At 42.9% G+C, this 24,757-nt stretch overlaps 1 long non-coding RNA gene across 1 annotated transcript in view; it reads right to left on the bottom strand.

Annotated features, from left to right (window-relative positions):
* Window positions 1–576: 576 nt before the first annotated feature.
* LOC123635045 overlaps window positions 577–24,757 on the bottom strand; it is a 37,588-nt gene continuing 13,407 nt past the window's right edge. Inside the window, exons 2-5 of the long non-coding RNA XR_006734034.1 lie at window positions 9,765–9,878; window positions 8,624–9,579; window positions 6,295–6,460; window positions 577–865 (exon numbers count right to left, since the gene is read on the bottom strand). This is a non-coding gene — a long non-coding RNA (uncharacterized LOC123635045). The remainder of the gene's footprint in view (window positions 866–6,294; window positions 6,461–8,623; window positions 9,580–9,764; window positions 9,879–24,757) is intronic.

The following is a 24,757-nucleotide window of genomic DNA, read 5'->3' on the forward strand; positions in this document are numbered from 1 at the left end:
TATCAAGTTATATAACAGTGTTCTCTCTGTGCTATGGGTTGTTGAGTGATGCTCGCTTTGTCTTTTGTGTTGTTACATATTGTTTTAATTTTTTGTAATGGAAATTTATTATTTTAACAAACACAGTTGTCTCAAGTTTATTCACATTATTATGCAGATATGCAAAACATCTGTTGCTTCTTTGTTTCTCTCTAACGTGCTTAATTGTGCTTCTGGAGACTTTATCTTAGTGGAAAACGTAGGACTATGGAATAAGAGTCTAGTGTATCAGACCCAGTGTATGAATCTCACCAGATTTGCCCAACTTGCCTTTTCCCTCAGCCACATGCTCCATGGGTAGCTCCAGCAACTGCCCCCATTGCCTCATCTCCTAAGACTAGCTTTCTCAGCCTTGTCCGGGGTGAGGGCTTCAGCGGATACTCCACTGTGCCTGCCATGGCAAGAGACAAGGCTCTGGTGTTCAGGTCTGACTCAACAGGACCCATGAAAGCTCAAGTTCCTCTCACTACTCCCAGACTCAGACAAAGGTGTATTATTATTTATTGTTTTATAACAAATTATTCCAAAACATGTAGCTTAACCAACAAACATTTATTATCTCACCGTTTTTGCGGGTCAAGAATCTGGGAGGGAGTTAGTGAGATGGTGCTGGCCAAGGTTCTCTTATGAGATGGCTGTCAGGATGTTGACGGGAATTGCAATCACCTGAAGGCTTGGCAGGGCCTGGAAGACCCGCTGTCAAAATGGTTCCCTCTCATGGCTGTTGGTAAGAGGCTTTAGATCCTCACCATGTAGGCTGCTCCGCAGGTTGCTTGAATATCCTCACAGCGGAAACCGGTTTCTCTCAAAGCAAGTACAGTTGACCCTTGAACGACAGGGATTTGAACTGCATGGGTCCACTTCTACGTGAATTTTCTTCCACCTCTGTGACACCCGAAACTATAAGACCAACCCCTCTTTTTCTTCCTCCTACTTCCTTCCTCCTTCCTCCTACTTAGCCTACTCAAAGTGAAGATGAGGATGATCTACTTGTACTTAATTAATATTAAATATAGTTTCATTTCCTTGTGAGTTTTTTAACAACATTTTCTTTCTACTCTGTAGCTTACTTTATTATAAGAATACAGTATTTAATACATATTACATACAAAATATGTGTTACTTGACTATTTATGTTATCAGTAGGGCTTTCAGCCAATAGTAGGCCATTGGTAGTCAAGTTTCTGGGAACTCAAAAGTTATATGTGGATTTTCTTTTTTTTTTTTTTGAGACAGAGACTCACTCTGTTGCCCGGGCTAGAGTGAGTGCCGTGGCGTCAGCCTAGCTCACAGCAACCTCAAACTCCTGGGCTTAAGCGATCCTACTGCCTCAGTCTCCCGGGTAGCTAGGACTACAGGCATGTGCCACCATGCCCGGCTAATTTTTTCTATATATATTTTTTAGTTGGCCAGATAATTTCTTTCTATTTTTAGTAGAGACGGGGTCTCACTGTTGCTCAGGCTGGTCTCGAACTCCTGACCTTGAGTGATCCACCCGCCTCGGCCTCCCAGAGTGCTAGGATTACAGGCATGAGCCACCGCACCCGGCCTATATGTGGATTTTTTACTACATTGAGGTCAGCATCCCTAACCCCCACATTGTTCAAGGGTCAACAGTAATTTTTTTTTTTTTTTTTTGAGGCAGAGTTCTGCTCTGTCACCCTGGCTAGAGTGCCGTGGCATCAGCCTAGCTCACAGCAACCTCAAACTCCTGGGCTCAAGCAATCCTCCTGCCTCAGCCTCCCGAGTAGCTGGGACTACAGGCATGTGCCACTATGCCCGGCTAATTTTTCTATATATATTTTTAGTTGTCCATATAATTTCTTTCTATTTTTAGTAGAGACGGGGTCTCACTCTTGCTCAGGCTGGTCTCGAACTCCTGAGCTCATATGATCCACCCGCCTCGGCCTCCCAGAGTGCTAGGATTACAGGTGTGAGCCACCGCGCCTGGCCAGTAATTTAAAAATAAGGAGGAAGACACAGTGTCTTTTATGACTAATCTCTGCAATCACACGATGTCATTTTCATTTTATTCTATTTGTTAGGAGCAAGTCCCTAAGACCAGTCCACAGTCAAGTAGAGGGGAATTAGTCTCTATCTCTTGAAGAAAAGAGTAGGAAAGCATTCGTGGACATATTTTAAGCTACCAAAAGGCTGATGGCATAGGCACTGGATCTCTAACTTCCTCAGAATCTTCCCAGAGGGACCAGGTAACACAACCTCACAGTGTAGTAGAGTTAATATACCATGGGGCAAATGGTGACCATTGAAAGGCAGGAAAGAACAAAAAAGCAGGAGATAAATTCAAATCATTTCCCAACACACAGACAGAATATTTTGAGGTGTGATGGTTTCTCATGGCCCATCTGGAATAAGTCTCACGTTTGAACAACCAAATGGATTTTTTTTGGAGGCTGTGATTCACTTCTGTCTTTCCCTGCCTCACTTTCCTTTATTTCCTTTATTCATGCTGCCCATTCAGTAAAGCTTTAGCATATGATCTCTGTCTCAAGCCCCGTGTTGTAGAAACTTGAGTTAAGGCAAGAAGTTAATCTTAGAAACTAGTGATATCAGCATAGACATCTTGTTGGGTGGCTATTTCTTCAGAGTAAATGTTCTGATTTCCAGATTTTTCTCCCTCTACACTCCACCACTACCCTGACTCTTTCTTAATGGTAGCTAGGTAAAAAATAAATAAATAAGTAAATAAAACGACACTGCACTCTGATTCTATTGTCCTTCCTCCACCTCTCCCTTCTTTCTCCACGCCCCTCGGGTGAGAAGGGGTGAGCTTCCCAAGTGACTTCCATCACACCACAGTCTGAATTATCTCTATCCTATTGTTTATAGGGAAATTCTATGATCATGTTGTTGGGAGGTTAATGAATTTAGAAATTTCTTTTCTACACAAAACCTTTCCTTCAAGACTTTTTTGTCCCGATGGACTCAAAAACAAGAAGATGGCTTTGAGATTGAAAATTAAACAATGACCTCTTTGTTTGAGGTGGTTCCTGGCCTTCCTGAAGCACTAAAACTCGTTGCTTTCCTGGATAGAAGCCCCAGGAAAACAAATGTACAGGATATGGATATATGTCCAAAATACATTTTAAACATGTTACCTATCCCCTTTAAGAAATTATTTTCTCAGTACTATTATTGTCATCAACTCTTTATTGAGACCACCTCTGACTTGCCTATTAAGGATACCTCCCTCTCTTCCTCCAGACCCCAATCGCAAATATCCAATACCTCTTTATAGACAGATCAGTTTAGACCTATTTTCCTAGTTTTGAACTTAGCAGGTCTCCAAGAGCATGAGTTCCATTACTTATCCTTCTTGACCCAGGGTAAGAAAGAACTCTCTCCAGCCCCATTTCCTCACCTCACAGTCAAGACGGAGAAATCAAACACAGTGATGTCTTAAGACATATAACGTAAAGGTGTATGTGAAGTCATTTTGCAAACTGTAACACACCATACAAATATCACTTATTATCTCATAAAAGAAGCCTTCTCAAGCAACTGAGAATAGTACTTCTCCTAATGTTTTCTCTCTAGATACTCATCTTTTGAATAATAAAACTTGTCCCCAGGAGCCAAGAAGGATAAAGTTAGTGTCAGAAGGGAGGATTCTTCAAGTCACTAAAGAAAAAGGATGGAGGAAGAGGAAGCATCTGTTGAAAGTCATTTTGAGATGCATCTCATCTGCCCACACAACCACTGGCTGCAGGCATGTGCTAGTGGAGGAGTATTAGAAAACACAGCTTAGGGATGGCATCTAGGGAGGTCTGAGTCACCATGTTGAGATGGTGGCAAACCAGAACCCCAAAATCTTTAGGCTGGCCTCTTCTACGGCCATGGGCAGAGATCTACTCAGGCCGCTGTCCAAATTCACTCTGCTGGGCAGAAAGGGGACTGATTTATGTCTCCAGCAGGTATGCCAGAGAAAATTCAAATTGATCAAAAATTAAATATTCATAGGACATTATTCATTAAGATTCATCTCACCGAGTGGATGAAATGAGGCAAGGGAAGAAATTAGCTTGCTTGAGAGTGTCAAAGTGATTATGTGATTAAATTGCAATTTATAATTCCTCCTTCAAAAAAAGCATTACTTCTTGATTTGTGTTTCTCCTCCTTGCTGTGCCCCCTTGTTGTCTAGGCCTGAGCCAAGGACACTCAGGGTTAATCAGAAACAGGAAGGCTCCAAACACAGTGCCTGGTCTCCCTCCCTCCATCTTTCCTCCCCATCCACCACTGACTCCAAGAGAGGCCCTTCCACCCAGCCTCAGGGCTCTGCTCTTGGTGCTGAGAATAGGCAAGTGACAACCTCCCCAGAGAAGATCAGACAAAGCCCCACAGCACCGCTCAACTGGGTGGTTTCCAGCCTCAGACCACTGCCTCTCTTTCCCCTATAAGAAAAAAATGTACAATTTCCCTGTATCTCACCAGTCATCTCTACAGGGCATACATGAAGGTCTATAGGGAAGTCCCCTTCTGGCCACCTTCCATACTCTTACAGAGAAGGAAACATCCTTCCCATCCTCTGGGTGTCCCCTCCTAACTTGATGTGGAGCTATGCAAAGCTATGTGGGTCAGGTGGTTGACTTGTGAGGCTCATGCCCTGAGACTCCATCATTACCTGAAGGTGAACAAGCCAGTTCCCCAGCTCTTGCCAACAAAGGTCCCCAGGGAAAGTGAATATCAGGGTTCAGGAACTCAACAGGTTCAGGGGCGAGAGAGGAGGTGTCCCCTCAGGTAACCCACCTCTTTCACCAGCTGGCATATCCCTTCCACCACACTCCCTCTCTGGGTGGCTCCCAAATTAGCCCAAGCCTGAATCCGATGAAGAACCAGGCACACTCCCCCAGCCTTGCACACAGGGGCAGCTCTGGTTTTCCAACTGTGCCCCCCAGAGCCCAGAGGAGCCTGAAGAAACAGGGCCCGCCCTGCAGAGGGAGAAGGGAGGGGCCTGTAGGAGCCACAAGCTCCAACTGGGACAGCTCCACTTTTATCTGCTTTATACATGGCACTGCTGCTTACGATTTCATTTCAGGAAAAGGTTTCTCTGCTAAAAATAATTTAAAAACCACTGAATTAGATGACCTCTCACAAGCCCCTTCCAGTTCAGGAGCCTCTGATTCTCTGACTTCAGTGGTGTAGAAACAAAATGTGCTCTCAGCGAGACAAAGGCTCTATTTTCTCCGCTTACCTCTCACTCTAAAGAGGAAACACAATCTGCCTGTCTGTCAGTCTGTCTGTCTAGGATCCAGAGTCTAGCTAAGATGATGTGTATGGGTACGGAGGCAGATGGATAACTGTATTTATCTTCCTCTGTCTCTGCCTTCCATTTTGGCCTCTCACTGTCTCTATAACTCTCTGTGTCTCTCTCTTGCTATTGCCCAATAAAAGATTTAGAGGCTGGTTCCAGCAGCTGAGAAGGGCGATATTAATTCCAAGCTTGTTTCCAAACACCACGGAGGCCTGCCTGGGTTAATTAGTTGTGCAGGCTTTTCTTCAAGTGAGCAAGCCGGCAGGGTTTTTTTACAGCTCTGTCACTGCGTTTATTTGTTCGTTTTCTGTTTTATTTGCAAATACGTTTATCTGACAATAAATAACATCCGCCATGACTAGGGGTGATAAAGGCAATGAACAGCCCCCTTCAGGGGGCTGGGGTCACAATCATAAGGCTGCAAGGCCCGGTCCCCCTACTTCAAGGGGGACCTCCAGCCCTTGGGAGAGATGGGAGGATGTGGATGAAGAGATGGAAGGAGGCTAGTGGGAGGGACAGGACCAAGGGGCAGGGACATGGCTGAAAGTGAAGAAAGGAAATGCCCACTGGTGAACAGAACCCACAGCAAGGGCGCCGAGCCTGAGGGTGTTGGTGAAAGGCATTAAGGACGCACTTGTAGGCTGGGCGCGGTGGCTCACGCCTGTAATCCTAGCACTCTGGGAGGCCAAGGCGGGTGGATCGCTTGAGGTCAGGAGTTCGAGACCAGCCTGAGCAAGAGCGAGACCACGTCTCTACTAAAAATAGAAAGAAATTAGCTGGCCAACTAAAAATATATACAAAAAAATTAGCCGGGCATGGTGGTGCATGCCTGTAGTCCCAGCTACTCGGGAGGCTGAGGCAGGAGGATCCCTTGAGCCCAGGAGTTTGAGGGTGCTGTGAGCGAGGCTGACGCCATGGCACTCACTCTAGCCTGGGCAACAAAGCAAGACTCTGTCTCAAAAAAAAAAAAAAAAAGGACGCACCTGCAGCATGAAAGATGGAGGCAGAAGATCTGGGTCCAGGTTCCAGTTGCAGTTCGCATAAGTTGTGTGACCTCAGACAAATCGCTAACCTCCATGCTTCAGTTTCCTCACCCATAAAAGGAGAATGATAATAACACCTTTCTGCTCAGAGTGGTTGCAAATATATCTAGGAGGCAATGGAAGTAAATAGATTACACGAACAATAGAGATTCTCATTTTTTGGATGAAAAGAATTGCTCAGGTGGACTCTCCTAGAGTATGTGGTCAGGATTCTAGACCTCTCTTAGAAAAATCAATTTAAAATGTTACAGAAGGATTTGATTTTGTATCCTGAGACTTTACTGAATTCATTGATCAATTCCAGGAGTCTCTTGGTTGAATCCTTGGGGTTTTCTAGATATAACATCATATCATCAGCAAAGAGTGAGAGTTTGATCTCTTCTTTCCCTATTTGGACTCTCTTGATTCTGCTCTCTTGCCTGATAGCTCTCACAAGGACTTCCAATACTATGTTGAAAAGTAATGGGGACAGTGGGCAGCTTTGTCTGGTTCCAGTTTGAAGTGGGAATGCTTTCAGTTTTTCCCCATTCAGTATGATGTTGGCTGTGGGTTTGTCTTATATGGCTTTTATCATTTTTAGATAGACCCCATCTACGCCTATTCTGTTAAGTGTTCTTATCATAAAAGGGTGTTGAATTTTGTCAAATGCTTTTTCTGCATCTATTGAAAGGATCATATGATCTTTATTTTTGCTTCTATTTATGTGGTGAATTACATTTATAGAATGGATTAGCAAAATGTGGTATATGTATACCATGGAATATTACTCAGCTATAAGAAATAATGGTGATATGGCATCTCTTTGGTTCTCCTGGAGAGAGCTGGAACCCATTCTATTAAGTGAAGTATCCCAAGAATGGAAAAATAAGCACCCCATGTACTCACCAGCAAACTGGTTTCCCTGATCATCACCTAAGTGTACATTTGGGAATAACACCAATTGGGTATCGGACAGAGGTGGGGGCTGGGGGGAAGGGATGGGTGTATACCTACTTGATGAGTGCGATGCTCACCGTCTGGGGAATGGACACGCTTGAAGATCTGACTAGGGGGATGGGGGCAGGGGATGGGTGCATACCTACATGATGAGTGTGATGAGCACTGTCTAGGGAATGGACACGCTTGAAGCTCAGAATTCGGGGGGATGGGGGGGCATGGGCAATATATATAACCTGAACTTTTGTACCCCCATAATGAGCTGAAATTTTAAAAAAGACCGAAAAAAAAATGTTAGAGAAGGATTTGATGAGAGAGCTCCAGCCTTCTGTCCAAAGGGTCTGTGTTAATGACTTCAACATGATCACACAGTTGGGCCTGTTTACATGTTGACCACAGTCTCACCAGGGCTAGTTCAGCTCTTGCACAAGCCCCACCTGAATCGATTCTGTTAGTCTGTTCAAAAAGTTATCACAGGAAGCGCTTTACTCTGAGCTACAAATACTTATTTAAGGCTTTAGGGGTGATGGGGCAAGGGGGCACAAGGACCACAGTGTAAAACCAAGTAGGCAGAACAGAATATTGGCAGACTGTATGAGCTCGGGATTCAGATCACCATTTTATACCACTTTCTGGCTACAAAACTTAGAGGCACTATTTAACATTTCTATCTCAGTTTGGTTTCCTCATCTGTGAAATGGGGATACTGATGGTGGCTAGCTCATTGGATTGTGTCGTGAAAACTGAATGAGATGAAGTGAGTGACATGCTTAGGACAGTAGACCACACATGGAAGAGCTCAATAAACACTAGCTATTCTCGTAATGCAGGGAAACTACTCAAGAGACAGTTTGCTCACAGGCACACAAACTCACTACCAATTGGGAGCCTGGGTGCAGAGGGTGCACAATAAAGGAGAATGTCAGACTGGTGGGATTTCATCAAGGAATCCTCCCAGGAGGAAGAGCAGCTTACACAGTTTAAAAGAGAAGAGACAGGAAATCACTGCACACTGCTGGATGTGTCCTAATGTGTTTTCCCGTTATGCTAGAATTGCAGCCAAGAAGAGCCAAGTGACCCCAAAGAGTTACCAGCAAACAGCCAGCAGATGGAGCCAGCCATCTCCATAACGCAGCTCAAGGAGGCACCAGCACCCCCCAAATGGACCCAGTGCCCAGCCCACCTCCAATCAGGATGGGAGCAGAACTGGGAGAGACAAAGGGAGAGTCACCAGGCTTGCAGGCAGTGCAGTGCTCATGGCCCTCCTCTCCCCTGTGAAGAGAATGGGGGTGCTTTCTGCCCCAAGGTGAAGGGAGAGGGAATCCAGACTCACCACAATGCTGCAGCGGCACAGAGCAGCGTCAGAGTCCTTGCCATCCTGGGAGCCTGGGGCTGCAGCCCGGTATCCTTTTTGTTCCTTTCCCCCACGGTGGGAGAGAAAAGCCGAGTACTCGGTGTACATACTTTGAGGTCTGGCATTACACTTCCATGTAGAGACTGGTACCCGCTTCAGGCCTGGAGACTCTGAGAGCAGGAGGCCCACTGTCATAGCCCACCCCGCAGGGCTGGAAGGACCCTGGTGCAGCAGGATTGGGAAGAAGATGGGGCAGCGCTCCCTTCTCAGGTCTGTGTGGCCCCCGAAGGGTTATCGGAGAGGATGCCAGCAGGCTCTGTGGCTCCATGAGGAGATGCATGGAAGTCCGTGGAAGGGCAGGAGCTGAGGGTTTGCCCAGGTGGCTGCTGAGTTAAGAGTTCCATAGCCAAGCCAAAGAAGGGGTGGCTGGGCACCTACACCATTGGTGAGGCCAAAGGGAGGTGCAGCTGGGTGGAGGGAGGAGGGGTAAGCTGTCCTCAGTGATAGAGGAGGGCTGGGTGAGGTCTCCAGCATCTAACAGGGCCAGACAGACCCGGAGGGGGTGACAGACACCCCTGTAAAGAGGCCTCTTACTCCCCTTCCCGCCTCTGCCCAGAGATGCTGAGGCCTCAAGAAGAAGATGAGGCACCTTCAAGCCAGCCCGCAGTCCCTCCATGGCTCCAAACAGCCAGGCCCCAACTCTGGCTTGTGCTGGAGGGAACGGAGGCGGGGGGTGAGAGGGGAAGGGGGAGCATTGAATTGAGTTTGTGATGAAAGTTTTAAAAATACAAGAGACTGAATCTTAATTACTGGAATGAGACTGTTGTAGTAACCGAAAGTGGCTGGAAAGTTATGGAACCAGACCAAGACGTCATTAAGGGAGCTGCTCCTCAGCAGGAAGGAGAGATCTGGCACGGTACAGCCGGGGGCAGTTACTGGAAGAAATAAAATTGTTTCATGTTTATACCCTGATGAGTTGAGACTCCCCAGTAAATCAGACACACGGGAAGTAACTGGCCTTGGAGATCGGTGTCCCCATGGTCAGAGTCCCCTGACGAAGGAACGTGACTCACACAGCGCACATCACATCCTCCTCTTTCCCATTCAGACGCTGCCTCACCTCCCAGGGTAAGTGAAGCAGGCGGAATCTGTCCTCAGGCTTTTAACAAGGCACTTGGAAAGAGGAACACGATGGTCTCTTCTTACTGGAATCCTCAATGGAATGCACTCACAGCTGAAAGAGATGGTGCAATTTGCTCACTTGTTCCTGGTGTATTCCAGGAAACATCACCCCACCCCATCCTAGCAGCAGCCAGGGGACTCTGTCTGGGAGGGCCAACAGCCAAGGAGGTCTTTTGAGTCTCATAGCTGAGAAAGTCAGGAGAGAAACAAGTCAGGGGATACCACAGGCCCTGGGACCCTGAAGCAGCATATTCAGAGGATAAGGAAACTGCCATAGAGGATTGGTCCCCTACTGGAAAATGAAAGAAAATGAAGTTTATAAAGAGCAGGGTGGGAACTGGTGTGGAGAACAGAATGTTCCCTTGGCTTATTTCCATGTGGGGGAAAGGGAAGAACACTTATTGAATGCCTGTATTGTATCAGGCACTATGTTCATCCTTGTCTTATTTCATCCTCCCACAACCCTGTAAGGAAGGCATTTTCTCCATTTGACAGGTGAAGAAACTGAGGCAGAGTGCTTGCCTAAGATCATGCACATTGCTGGAATTTGAACCTCGGGTTGTCTGTATGGAGTCATGGAGGTTCCATGCTCATATTGCCCCTTTAATAAAGGTCTCGCTCCCCTGATGCCAAGAATATTGGTTTTAATTGTTCCCAGCAGTTAGGCACCACTTTAGCTTTTGACCCACAGTCATGCTCTTCTTGGGGGCAGCTCCCCCAGCCAGTGGCTGAGCAAGATGGTGGTACAAGGGCCTGTCTCTTTTCTCCCAATGTGGAACTCCTCTAACAAGCAATTTTTGCCCGACTACTCTGTTGGATTGGCTGAGGCTTTGTCAGGTCTGCATCATGGGCTGAAAGCACGTCCTGGCCAAACTGCTTCCTCCCTTTTCCATTCACAGGTGTTATTCTCTTTTGCACTCCTAACTCTGTCTCAGCATCTGGATCCAGAGAACCCAACAGTCTGACTCCAAAGCTCTCCCTCTTTCTGACACTTTATCCTCGTACTCACTTCTGGTATATTACCTTGAGGTAACATTGCTGCAGTCCAGAGAGTAAGCTCCTTATTGGTAGCTGTGGCTTGACCCATTCCAGAGAAAAGGTACTAAAGCCTTAACGATTAGGGCACTTCCCAAAGAGTTAGTTATCCTTGATGATTAGGCACGCAATGCTCAAAGGCAGTGGCTAATATTCAACCATACTTTGAAGTCAAAAGTCCACGTAAAAAGTCTCCCCCACTCTCTCCCTTTCTTCCATATCAATTCCACCCCTTAAATTGCTACAACATGGAATTGGGATATATAGTTTTATTATTTGCTGTGCTTAATGGAAAAGCTTTATGATTTCTGTGTTTAATTTAAAAAGCAGATGGTCATGAGCAACAAAAGAAAAATACATAAATTGGACTTCATCAAAATTAAAAAAACTTTTATGCTTCAAAGAACACTATTAAGAAAGTAAAAAGACAACCCACAGAATAGGAGAGATATTTGCAAATCATACATCTGAAAAGAGACTAGTATCCATGATATATAAAGAGTACCTACAACTCAACAATAAAAAGATAACTCAAGTAAAAATAGGCAAAGAATCTACATAGACATTTTTGCAAAGAAAATATGTAAATTGCCACCATGCACATGAAAAGATGTCCAACATCATTAGTCATTCAAGTAATGCAAATCAAAACCACAGTGACATAGTACTTCACACACACTAGCATGGCTGTGATTTTAAAAATGGACAATAACAAGTGTCAGAGAGGATATAAAGAAATTGGAATTCTTATGCATTGCTGGCAAAATTGTAAAATAGTGCAGCTGCTTTGGAAAACAGTTTAGCAGTTTCTCAGAAAGTTAAACATAGAGTTACCATATGACCCAGCAATTCCACTCCTAGGTATATATGCAAGAGATTTGAAAACATGTGTCCACATAAAAACTCATAGTCAAATATTCACAGAAAAATTATTCATAATTGCCAAAAAGTGGAAAGAACCCAAATGTCCATCAGTTGATGAGTGGATAAGCCAAATGTAGAATATTCATACAATGGAATATTATTCAGCCATAAAGAGGAGTGAGGTACTCATACCTGCCACGGTATTGATGAACATTGAGAACATTATGTTAAACAAAGAAGCAAGACACAGAAGGCCACATATTGCGTGATTCCATTTATACTGAATGTCCAGAATAAGCAAATCCATAGAGACAGAAAGTAGATTAGTGGTTGCCTGGGGCTGGAGGAGGGAAAAGTAGAGACTGGCTGCTTAATGGGTATTCGGTTTCTTTTACAGTGATGGAAATGTTCTGGAATTGGATAGTGGTTGTGGTTTCACAACTTTGTGAATATCCTAAAAACCACTGAAATGTGTAATTTTAAAGGGTAAATTTTATGGTATGTGAATTATATCTCAATAAAAAAATTTTAAGCTACTGAATTGAATCTTTTATACTTCTCTAAGGAGACCAAATCATGTCAGTTAAGGTGGCTTATTAGGTGACCTTTGACTGATTTCCTCCCACCAGCTCTATAGTCTTTGGTAAAATGAGATTGCCCATCCTTGGTCTAAGAAGCTCATATTTCTGTCACCTCAGGACACGAGCTAGACTGACCAAAGTCATTAAGGCTTTAGTTTAGGGGAGACAAGAAGGAAGCTAGCTGGGACCCACTGAAAAGGCAGATGTGGCATTAAGGATAATTAGAAGAACAGATCAGTCAACCAGAAAACAGAAATTCCTCGGTCCTTCCTGTCATAGAACGTGAGCTCAATACCAAGGTTTAGAGCATAGTCCAGAAGACAAAAGTCCTCTGGCCTTACGGGAGTAATTCCATCTTAATCCTAAGTCAATGCCTCATCCATGTTGTGAATCTGGACTCAACCACAAATCCCAAGAAAGGATCCAAGGCTATGAAGGATCAAGTCCTCACAATGAACAATTGATCTGATTCATTAGGTTTAGAGATGGTTATGTCTTCTAAAAAAAGAACTAATGATGCAAATATGGACAACTGATATTTGACAAAAGTACAAAAACAACTCAGTGGAGAAAGGATAGCTTTTCAACAAATGGTGCTGAAATCATCAGCTATCCATATCAAAAACAAAAATAAACTTTAATCCATATGTTTTACTACATACAAAAATTAACTCAAAGTAGATTATAGATCTAAATGTAAAGCCTAAAACTATAAAACCTCTAAAAGAAGGCATAAAAGAAAAATGTTCTGAACTTGTGTTAGGCAAAGATTTCCTAGATACAGTACCAAAAGCATAATCCATAAAAGAAGAAACTGATAAGTTGGACTTCATCAAAATTAAAAATTTTACTCTTTGAAAGACACTGCTAAGAAAATGAAAAGACAAGGCACATACTTTGAGAAACTCTTTGCAAAATATGTGTCTGATAAAGGCTTTGTGTCTAGAATATATAACAAACTCCAAAAACCCAACAGAAGAAAGAAAACAACCCAATTTTTAAAATGTGCTAAAGATTTGAACAGGTACTTTAATAAAGAAGAGAGATGGAAAATAATTATAGTAAATGAAAAAAGATTGACAAAAAGGAATACATACTGTATGATTCCATTTATAAAAACTTTAAAAAATGCAAACTAATTTAATGTGTCAGAAAGCAGATCAATGGTTGCCTGAGGCCAGGGAAAAGTAGCAAAAGAGGGTGGGAAAGACAAATTGCAAATAGGTACAAGGAAACTCCAGGGAGTGATGGGCATGTTCATTGTCTTAATTTTGGAGACGATTTCAAGAGGATGTTTAAAACTTATGAAACTGTAAACTTTAAATATGTGTAGTTTATTGTGTGTCAATTATACCTCAATAAATCTGGAGAGAGAGAGATAATGAGAAAGAGAGAGAGAGAAGAGAGAGAGAGAGAATTCATGAGTGAAAATATAATTTATTATTATGATAGCCTACAAAATGGGGAAAGTGTGACAGAGGCTGCAGCTCAGATTCTGGCCTACCTGCAAGACTTAGTGTTTTAGGATGGAATGATCCCAGAAAGACTTACGCTTCCCCAGATCCTTTACACAAACTTTTCCTTTACCAGGACTCCCTTCCTTCCCCTTACTGCCTGTTGCATGTCAACGTGTCTTTCAAGCCCAGCTTAAATCTAACCTACTCCTTGAAGCTTTCCTTGTATTCTCTCCAGCCAGAGTCAGCTTGTGGCTCAATCTGTACTCTCCTAGCACCCAAGAATCCAGTACTATGTCCCCTTGGCATTCTAGGATGTAAGATTTGTGGCTTCTACTATTCCCAAAAGACCCCAAAGTTCCCCGACTGCTGATCCGACATTTTACTGAGACACAAATTTGATTCCAGCCAGCTCTGAGGTCCCCACAGAGGAGGAGTAGCTGAGATAGAGAGAGAGCTGAGCCCAACTCACCCGCAAGCCTTTATAGCCCAACCCAGCTTGGTTGGCCTCTACTTGACGTATTTTTATTTTTCCTTTATGAAGAATGGACTGCCCAAAAAAACCCCTATTAGCTAGTGATGGAAGTGATGAGTGAATGAAGCAGTCCAAGAAAGGGATGGTTCTTGCCAGAAAATAGCTTTATAAATTACTTTAATCTTTTATTAAGAATCTGGAAGCATCACTTAAAAACCTTAGTTGTACTTCACAGCATTTTATGGGGAGAAGTTATATACACAGTGGCATTAACAGGATTGGAAATTTGAAAAGGCTTTGGGCCTTGCCCCTCAATAATGTCAAAGGCTCCCAGTAGCTCTAGTGAATACTTATCACATTACATTATAATTACGTGTTTAGCTATCTCCCCTCTAGTCTAAGGAGCCGAGTCATCTAGACCCCAGAGCTAGATTATCTGGGCTCAGATCTCAGTACACTTAATAGCTAAGTAAACTTGAACAGGTTACTTAACCTCTGTGTGCCTTGATTTCTTCATCTTTAAAATGGTAAGACAGTACTTACCTAATCACATTAATTTTTAAGTAGTAAATATGGCAATACAGGCCAGGTGCAGTGGCTCACACCTATAATCTCAGCACTTTGGGAGGCCAAGGTGGGAATATCACTTAAGGCCAGGAGTTCAACACAAGCCTGAGCAACATCTTGAGACTGTCTCTACAAAAAATAGAAAAATTAGCTGGGCGTGGTGGTGCATGCCTGTAGTCCCAGCTACTGGGGAGGCAGAGGCAGGAGTTTGAGGTTACAGTGTGCTATGATGATATCACTGTACACCAGACAACAGAATGAGACTATGTCTCAAAAAAAAGAAAAGGCAATGCATAAAAAGCACTTGAATCAGTATCTGATCCATCAAAAGTGGTTGATAAATGCTAGTAATTAGTTTAAGAGTTCCCTGTAGGACAGAGTTTATGTCTTAGTGACCTTTTTTAGAATTTCTACTTCTCCAGTGGCTTACACAGTGCTTGGTACATGGTATATGCTCAACAAAAGTTAAAAGAATGAGTGAATGAGTCAGTGAGTGAATGAGTGGCTCTGCCACTTTGTTCCTAAAGTCAAAATTCCTTTATTCTGGTATTTTGACTTGGCTGGTCTGGTATCCAGACACTGCAATTGTGGCCAACATCCCCACCATTATCATATCCACCATTGCAATCCATTTGCAGCTGTTGAGAATCACGGTGCTGTGACTGAGAGTGAACAGGAGGAGCAGAGAGGAATGATGGAGGCTCCTAGCTTGACCTCTCTTCTTCGTCTGGCCGCCATGGTAGAGGGAGGAGGGGTAGAATCTGACAAAACTGTTTGAGAGACACAGACAGACAGAGCTGCCTTGGGATTCAGGTAGCACCCTTGTCCCCTGGAGTCTACCCTTAACCCAGCACCCAGAGTTAACCTCTAAAACCTAAATTGGATCATGTTGCTTCCCTGCACAAAACCCTCCAGTGTCTTCTTGTCTTACTTGGAACAAACCCAGAATTCTCACAACAGCCTGGAAGGTCATGATCCAGCCAGGGGTACCTCTTCCATCTCATCTCGTACCTCGGTCCTCCTTGCCCACACCACTCCAGCCTTTTTGCTGGATACAGGCCTTCTCGCTGGTCCTCTGACACTCCCAGGAGACCCCTGCTTGGAGTCTTTGCACTTGCTATTCCCTCTGACTGGTATGCTTTTCCCAAGAATTTCATGGTACACTCCGTCACTTCATTTAGGTCTCTGAACAAATGCCCCCTCATTAGAGAGGCCTTCTCTGTTTACCTACCTAAAGTTCCGTGACAGTAGGGGCTTTATTTTATGCATTGCTCCAGCCCAACACCTAGCCCACTGCCTGGCACGGAGTACTCAATAATTACTTATTGACTAATTAGGTGAATAAAACCCCAGGAATCCACCTGCTTTCTGCTTCTATCTCCCTCCCAGAGCTAAGTCCTCCTCAAATGGAAGCTTCTCCCTAGTAGTGAACTGTCTGCACGCAAAGATAGCTCTTGTACCCCAGCAAAATAAGGGAGAAAAAAGTCTGTTATTGGAACAAAAAGGAGCTGCTGATTACATAATACTCTGTTAGAGAAACTCAAGGATCCCTGGTTTGACAAAATGCATTTGCTGGTATTTTCAAGTAAAGGAATAAGGTATAAGGTGTTCAAGAAATAGAAATACTGATTACTGTGACTCTGTTGAACAACTAAAGTCACGGAGGGGGACGCAGAATGAAAAGAGAAAAAGAAAAGGAAAAACCTAAATCATTGATGAGGCTCCCCCTGGGGTAGGGCTCAAGAATATGCATTTTAACAAGTTCCTTGAGTGATTCTTAAGTAACCAGCGCAAGACAGGTCCTTGGAAAGGGTCTTAGACATTTAATGAAGCATAAGGCTACACATTACAGTGGGAAAGACATGGGCTATTACAGCCAAACAGACCTGGGTTAAATCCAGCCATCGCTACTCACTGTGTAACACTCTGCTACGACTTACCTCTCAGATCCTGAGGTTCATTTCCAATTAGAGTAGATAATTACACCTATCCTAGGGGGCTGTGGTGATGATTAAATTAAATAACATATGTAATGCGCCTGGCACATAGTAGGTACTTAAAACATGGTGGTTTATGACTATCATTTTTATGGCCTTTGTTTTCTGAGTGCTTACTACCTCCTTGGAATGTTCCATGGCAAATTGGTATTCTTACCCTCCACCCTACTATGTGACCTCACAGAGGGGACAACATGTAGTCAAAAGGGCCCATTGTTCCACAAATAAGAAAATCTTCACCCTATAGCTTCCCTAGAGTTCCGCTTCCCTCCTCTAGAATAGATCAAGAAACATATTTTTGCTCTTAACTACCCCATTAATCATTAATAATAAATTCTCATATTTTTAGAGTCTTCACGCTACCAAGGTTTTCACATATAATTCAGGAGAAAAGCTTGAGAAGGTGGTAGAGCTCACTCACAGAGGTCTGGCAAGTGGCCCTGTGTGCATGGGTAGAATGCAGGTGCTCGGGGACTTGGAGCCCACTAACCCATGCACGTTCCATTAGGCAACATTGCCTGTTATCAGGAGTTTAGGACGCAGAGCTTGACGCAAAAAGAAGGAGGCAGGGGCCATCCATCTGCTGTTGCTACCTGCACTTCCCAGGGCTCTGGAGTAATGGTTGGAGACTGAGAGGGCAGCCTGGCTCAACACGCGGCAAAGACGATCCCATCCAAATCCGCGGCTGGCAGCAGCACCGTGTCCCAGACCTCCCGTTCAGCGCAAGGTTGCCAGCCTTCTGCAACTCCACACCCCCACCTGCTGGAGGCTGCCTCGCACACAGCCTGACCATCCGTCGCCCACCCTGGACTGCGGGTCTCCCTGAGTCCCACGTGCCACCCTCCTGGGGCTGCTCTGGGAGCCACAGCACAGGCTGGTGGCTTCAAACGGGAATCGGAGACAGTACCCCTATTTCTTTCCTAGTCTTATGGTAAATCTGAATCTACGATGCTGAGTGAACTCTTTGCTCTTTCTGAACTTTAGTTTCTCCCAAGTTGAAACCAGAGGGAGATTCAGCCCTGACTTTCCCTGCCCTGCTTGGGTGAAATGAGACAGAATAATAAAACACCCGCTTTGTCAGATGCAAAGAACAGGGACTTTGGAGAGAAAACTGCTGTACATTTCAGAATTAGGGAGATAAAGTAGCAGCATTCCCAGTAAGCAGATGGAGAAATGAAGTCCCAGAGAGTCAAAGTAAGCAGCCACTGGGAACAGAATTTATTTATTCAATTATTCTCTCAGATATAGTAATTGAGCCCCTACTGTGTGCCTGATACTGTGATACGTGGGTGAAAACTCTGTCTCTGCACTTTAAATCCCTTCACTTTCACTAGCATTTTCACTTTCACTGGGACATCACTGTTTATCTACCTTCCTGTCAGTTTTCCTGCTGAATGTTTTCCCCTGTGTCCTTGGTGACCTCATTCCACTAAAAACAAATTCTTCTACATCAACAGCACCCTCCAAGAACTTTCACTATGTCATCCTCCTCCTCACCATAACGAAAGCCTGGGTTTACCCCAAGGACACTGGTTCTCTTGCAGCCCTCTTAAGTGGAGGCTGCTCTTCCTCCCACAGAAGTTCCATTTCCCAGCCAGGAGGAGGGCACTTGGGGTTAACAGTCTCCCCGCCAGCTCCACGTCGTTACTCTTGTGCCTCCCTTCAAAACCCTCCTCATACTGAATGGTTCACTGCCTGCTGCCTCTTCTTGTTGCTGTCATTGGCCCTGGCCCATAGCAGATGAGGACTCTCCCCACTCACCTCTACACATTAACCCCCACCACCATCCTGAGACAAACTGCGGAAGCCGATCCATCTGACACCCTAACCTCCCCCCGAACTGTCCCGATCACTTCAAATAACCTTCTACTCTACTTTCAGCTACACTGTTCAAGGCCCCAGTTGGACTATTACTAGCATGCTTCCACCACTTCTCAAAAATTAAACTTGGACCACAGTCCTTCCTCCCACTTCACCTCCCCTCGGCCTCACTGAGTTCTAGCACTTTAACCCCTGCATTGCCTCGCCGTTTATCTTCCCTCTCCCCTCAACCTCAGGCCTCAGTCTTTTAAAACTCGAGCTAGACCTCTGGGCAATAACGTGAATGATTTCCCACCAGCCCCCTCAATACGCTTGTTCCCTTTTCCTTCCACTCCCAAGTCCTAGAAAACCCTGACCCTGAGTCAGTTCTGCAACTGCCTGCCCTGCCCTTAAGCCCGGACTTCTGAATCCTGGTAGAGAAAACTGTACACTCTGACACGGGTTGGCCTGCTGAAAGGGTCACAGAAGACTATTACAGATCTGCTGTCAGCAGATAGCCTGCCCTCATCTTCACTGAGAAAATCAAAGCCTCAACTTCTCATCCCCTTCTTTCATAAATACGTGTCTCCCATGTCCTCCACATCTCTGAATTTTCTGTTCCTTTCTTTTATTGGTGTATCTCTCAGGGTCCACTCAGGAGGCAGGAATCATACCCTAATTTGAATAGGGAAATTTTAATATAAAAAGTTATTAACTCTAACAAGGGATTATTTCTAATGGGAAAGAAAGATTTCTATAAAATACACAAATATTCAATATATGGAGCAGCCCCTCCCTCTAGGGCTGAGACAGAGCACCCAAGGAAGAAATAAATCTGCAAGGGACCCTGTCCCCTAGGCTGATATCCAACCCGCATTACAAAGGGCATGGCCTTGACCTACTGGGTGGCAGAGAGTTGTGCTGAGATGCTGTGCCAACAGAACTCACCGGGAAGCCACCCTCTGGGGTACCTGAGGAAACCAGCCACATGGAAGTTCTGTGCTGTAGAACTTGCTGAGGCCATTTCTGCAGCACACTGCCCAGAAAATTATCTGGGCTGCCAGGGGACAGCCTTGACATCTTGCCCTGCAAAGCCTGCTGGGAAAATGCCTATAAGAATGCTGCATTGGGAATCCATGTTCTGGTAGGCCAGGAGAAGCTGCCCATAGGGAAGGGCCATGTGCTGCTGCCTACCACGTGTGTGGCTGGTCGCCACCCTTGTGGCTGGCTACCACAGGCTGCTGGTGCTCAGCTGCAGGAGTCTGCCAAGAGGAACACACTGCAACCAGGAAGAAAAGCTCTTTCCTCCCAGTGGCCCTTCAGTGCCCTCCACTGACAAAGATTAACATTGTGCCAGCTGGCAACGAAGAAATGTTCACAGGGTCCAGCTCCACTCCTATAGAGCAGTCAGTGGATACTGTATTTGGAGATGAGAGGTGATAAATTGATAACTGCCATAATTGGTATCTTCAACTTCCCTTTCCTTATCAGCTTCTCTGATTTAGCCTATGAACATGTGCAAGTATTACCAACTGAATGCACACACACACATTTGCAGGCCCTATGCTCCCTGCTAATTATGACAGTATCTTTCTTGTTTCCTTTTAAGCCAATTTTTAGAAAATGTAGTCCTCATTCTTTGTTTTCTCTCTTCCATTTTCCTGTCACCCCTTTTTCTACTTTAGTATGGGCTCCAACCACTACTATCAACAGAAATTGCTATAATCAAACTCATCAGTGAAAACAAAGGATCATTTTTATCCTTATCCTTTTTTTCTTTTATTTGACATCTAAGAAGCATTTTATACTGAGAACAACCACTCCCTCTTTTCTTGGACTCTGTGTCATTCCTTGTGGTAGATTACATTATTTGCTCAAAGTTCTCCTTCCCTTCCAGGCTTGCCATGCTTTGCTATGGACAAATTATACTTCCGCGTCCCCACTGACTTTTTGCTTAGCTATGGGACTTGCATTAGTCGATGACATGTGAATTGAAGTGACAATGTAATTAGTTCCCAAAAGAGACTCTAAGAGACACTGCAAGTTTCTACTTGCCTTCTTGTACTCCAGCATTCAGCCATGTGAAGCAAATGCCCGAGGTCGCTTCTTCTCCATCAGCCTGAGTCTCAGGATGAGAGACTCATGGAACAGATCTGAACACAACCGACAGCCTAGAGCAGAGCTGCCAGAGCCAACCCACAAAAGCCATAAACATGAAATAAATGTTTATTGTTGTAAGTCATTGAGATTGTAGGGTTTTACAATGCAGCAAAATTAACTAACCTCTAGCTAGATAAATTAATAAAAAGAAAGAAAGAGATACAAGTTGCCAATATCAGGAATAAAGAAGGGAACAACTGCAGATTCTATAGATATTAAAAGCACATGAGGTGTAAATTCCTTGAAAGATGAATTGCCAAAGCTGACACAAGAGAAACAGAAAATCTGAATAGCCCGTTATCTATTAAAGAAATTGAATTTTTAAATTTAAAAACTTTCCACAAGGAAAATTCCATGCCAAACAGGTTTACTGATGAATTCCACCTATCACTGAAGGAAGAAATACTACCAATCATACTCAAATTGTTTTAGAAAGTAGAAGAGGAGGGAACTCTTATCAACTTGCTTCATGAGTCCTGCTATCCAAACTGACAGCACATTACAAGAAAATAAAATTGGACCGATACCTCTCATGAACATTGATGCAAAATCCCTAATAAAATATTATGAACTAGAACACTCAATATATAAAAAGGATTTTTGAAAGGATAATATGTCATAATCAAGTAGAGTTTCTCCGGAGTGTAAGATTGATTTAGTGATAATCAATCACTGTAATTTACCACATTAAGAGAATAAAGGAGAAAAATCATATGATCATCTCAATAGGTGGGGAGAAAACATTTGATACAATTCGGCATCCATTTATGGTAAGGCTGTCAACAAAGCAAAATAGAGAAGACCTTCTTGAATCCAAAAAAGTCTGGTGTTCACATCATACTTAACAGTGAAAGACTGAATGTTTTGCCTCCCAAGATCAAGAACAAGGCAAGAAGATTTGCATTTTCCACTTCTATTCAACATTGTATAGTTTCTAGCACAGGAGAGAGAGAGAGAGAGAGAGAATACAAGTTGCAAAGGAAGAAGTAAAACTTTTCCTATTCACAGATAACATGATTGTGCTTATAGAAACTCCTAAAGAATCTACAATAAAAATGTGAAAACTAATAAGTAAATTTAGCAAGGTCAAATATCAAAAATCAAGTATTTTTCCATAGATCATGCATGAATAATTGAAAAATTTTTTAAACTTTAATACCATTTAAAATAGCATCAAGACTCCTATTAATAATTCTGATCAAGATGGAGTAAAAGGGGCCAATTAAAACTCTAGACAAAATATATAAAACAACAGTTTTCAGACAGTAGGCAGCAGGCAGCACCGCCAGTTAATCCTAAGAGAGAGGAATCAAACAAGGTGAGCCTATGATTTTCTCAGTCTGTAATGGGAAAAGGTTTCCAGGCATCAGCAAAGGAAAGGGAAACGCGGGCAGAATCCAAAAGTCCCCCTTAGTTCATTAGATCATGCTGGGAATCTGAAGAGGCTAAATTAGCTAGAGTTCACGTGGCAGAGCATCACAGATGAGACAGGTTCACAGAGAGAGTGAGCTCCAGGTATCTGCAGAGGGTTTTCAGCTGAATGCTGATCTGAACACTCATGTGAGGAAACTATCCAAGGCTGAGGAAGAATCACACCTGAAAAGAGCAGAGGGGGAAAGCCTCAGGGTTCACCTACTAGCCAGAGTGGAAAACCCCACAATTTACAGGTCATCAGGTAGAATATTCAGAAAGGTATTGCCTTATGGGACAGTATTAGCCATAACGTAAACGTAATTCCGGTCATGCCTAACAAAGCAAACCTCAAAAGGATCAAATAGTTCCCAAGTAACTTAACTATATCACAGAACAAAGCTCAAGAATGTAAGAATACAAAAGCATCCAGCATCCAACAAGGTAAAACACACAGTATCTGGAATTAAATAAAAACTTACAAAACACACAAATAAGCAAGAAAATACAATCCACAATGAAGAGAAAAATCGATCAATGAAAACTAACCTAGGAATGACATAGATGATAGAATTAATAGACAAAGACATTAAAATAGTTATTCAAACTATATCCCATATGTTCAAGAAGGTAAAGGAAAGATTGGATATGTTAAGTAAAAACATGAAAGATATTTTTAAAAGACCCAAATTAAACTTGTAAAGATAAAAATTAGAATATTTGAGATTAATAACAGCATATTAGACATTGAAAAAAATAGTAAAGTTCAAGACATGGCAATAGAAACTATCCAAAATGAAATACAAAAACTGAAAAAATGGCCAGAGCATTAGTGAGCTGTGAGACAATTTCAAATCATCTATTAAATTTCCAGATTTTATGAAAATCATAAGCCCACAGATCCAAGAAACTCCATGAGCACAAGAAACACGAAAAACCAAGGTACATCATAAAATTGCATCAAAAACATAAAATGCTTAGGGATAAATTTAACAAAATATGCACAAAACCCATACACAGAAAACTGGAAAACATTACTGAGAGAAATTAAAGAATACCTAAATAAATGGGGAGATGTGTTTCATCCATGGGTTGGAAGATACAATATTGTTAAGATGACAACACTTCCCAAAATGATTGACATGTTCAACACAATTCCGGTAAAAAATCCAGCAGGCTTTATTTCATAGAAATTGACAAACTGATTTTTAAAATTTATATGGATCTTCAAAGGACCTAGAATAGCCAAGACAGTTTTGAAATAAAGAATAACAAAGTTGGAAGACTTATATAATCTGACTTCAAGACTCGTTATAAATTACCATAACCAATACAATGTGGTAATAGAGTAAGGATGGACAAATAGAACCAAATAGACCAGAAATAAACCCAGCAAATGGCCAATAAGCACATGACAAGACGCTCACTCATTAGTTACCAGGTAAATGCAAAATAAAATCACAATTAGGTACTACTACAAACCTACTAGAATGATTACAAATTAAAAATAGTAACAATATCAAGTTCAGTGAAAATATAGAGCATCTAGAAATTTCATATATTACTGAGAGTATAAAATGGTACAACCACCTTGGGGAAAATTCTGCAATTTCTTTTAAAGGTAAACATACATTTAGCATTTGGCCAAGCAACTTTATTCCTAGATGTTTCATTAATATGAAATATATAAATATATATGCACAAAAGACTTGTGATTTTTTTGTGGGGGGGGGGTTTGTTTCGTTTGGGTTTTTGTTTGTTTGTTTCTTTCTTTCTTTCTTTGCAGACAGGGTCTCTCTCTGTTGACCAGGCTGGAGTGCTGTGGCGTGATCATAGCCCACTGTAACCTCTAACTCTTGGGCTCAAGCAATCCTCCCCCCTAGCCTCCTGAATAGCTAGGACTACAGGCAACCACCAGCATGCCCAGTCCACAAAAGACTCATATACAAATGTTCATACCAGGTTCATTCACATTAGTTCTAAAGTAGAAATAACCCAAATGTCCATCAACAGGTGAGTTGATAAGCAAATCGTGGTATATTCATATAGGGAAAGTTTACCCAGAAATAAAAAGAAACAAATTACTGACCCATGCAATGACATTGATGAAGCAGGATACAAAAGAATATATAGTGTGTGATTCCACTGATATGAAGTTCTAGAATAGGCAAAACTAATCTATGGTGATAGAAATCAGATTGGTGGTTGCCTGGAGCAGGCAGTGTTGGGAGATGACTGGAAATGGGCAGAGGCAATTTTTTTATTGATACATAAAACTGTACATATTTATGGGATACGTGTGACACTTTGATACATGCATACAATGTGTAATGATCAAATCAAGGTAATTAGCATATCCATCACCGCAAACATTTGTCATTTCTTTGTGTTGAGAACATTCCAAACCCTCTCTTCTAGCTATATTAAAATACACAATAAATTATTGATAACTATAGTCACCCTACTGCTATTGAACACTAGAATTTATTCCTTCTATCTAACTGTATTTTTGTAGCCATTAACCAACCTCTATTCAAGACCACCCCTACCCTTCCCTGCCTCTGGTAACCTCTATTCTACTTTCTACC

The sequence above is a fragment of the Lemur catta genome, chromosome 3 (assembly GCF_020740605.2).
Source record: "Lemur catta isolate mLemCat1 chromosome 3, mLemCat1.pri, whole genome shotgun sequence".
NCBI classification, from domain to species: domain Eukaryota; kingdom Metazoa; phylum Chordata; class Mammalia; order Primates; family Lemuridae; genus Lemur; species Lemur catta.